Below are 1,197 nucleotides of genomic sequence, written 5' to 3' on the forward strand. Positions count from 1 at the left end.
TACCAATACTATTCTACATATACGATAGGTACACTTGCCTATTTTGTGTGTGTTTAGTCTTTGTAAAAATCACTTTTATAAATTTAAAACACGATACTATGCAAAAGCTAAATATCCAATCTATCATATTTTATACAAGCTACACAGCACGCATCAAGTTTTTGGCGCCGTTGCCAGGGGCACGGTACGTTTCTAAGAACGATCCAAGTTTTAATTTAATAATTGTTTATAGTTGTACAAATTTTTAACTTCTATTTCACTTTATTTTTAATTTTTACTAAATATTAAAATATAATTTTATGGCTAGCCTGCTTTTTACCTTTATTTACCTTAACTTTACTCTAGTTTAATTAAGACCTCTTTAGTTTAGTTAAAAATAGCGTAGCATAACTCGTAGTTTAATACTAGACTAACCTTTTAGACTAACTTTAGCTAACTTTTGCTTTAGTGTTTAATTTTGATTTAGTCCCATGTATGTCCTCTACTTTTGAGCCTGAGCTTGTTTCTCCAATTTCTGAACCGGAACGACTCTTTCGTCGACGAACTCATAAACGGACTACAGAAACCGCAGAAGCAATCAAAGACGAATTAGTAGATGCCACCATATCAGGAGAAAATCAAACCGAAGAAATGATGGTGGCCCAGAACAATGAGCCGAACATGAGCCAGTATGCCAAGCCAACTCTTGAAGGCTACGGCAATGGAGTGGCTCCACCCGAAATCACCGAAAATTTCGAAATCGAATCAAGCACCATTCATATGGTGGAAAATTCAGTTCAATTTCATGGTCTCCTCGACGAAGACCCTCTTTCTCACATATCTCGATTCTTACGAATCTGCGGACCCTTTAAAATCCATAACTGTTCAGAAGATCAAATCAAGCTTAAACTCTTTCCTTTCTCTCTAAGGGTCCAAGCCCTAGAATGGATAGAATCTATTTACTCTGGTTCCATTACCACTTGGGACCAGATGATTGAACAGTTTCTCCTCAAATATTTTCCGCCCGACAAAACTGCCAAATACCGAGCCAGCATTACCGAATTCCGGACCGATGATGATGAGTCGTTACACGCAGCATGGGAAAGATACAAAAGTCTTCTAAGAAGATGCCCACATCATGGACTGAGCGTATGGTTACAAGTACAAACTTTCTTTGATGCACAATCCAGTCAAAACAAACAGGCCATCGACCAGATC

Source organism: Bidens hawaiensis, unplaced genomic scaffold (assembly GCF_021521415.1).
Source record: "Bidens hawaiensis isolate Kalapana, Puna unplaced genomic scaffold, B.hawaiensis_p1.1 tig00017346_1, whole genome shotgun sequence".
NCBI classification, from domain to species: Eukaryota; Viridiplantae; Streptophyta; class Magnoliopsida; order Asterales; family Asteraceae; genus Bidens; species Bidens hawaiensis.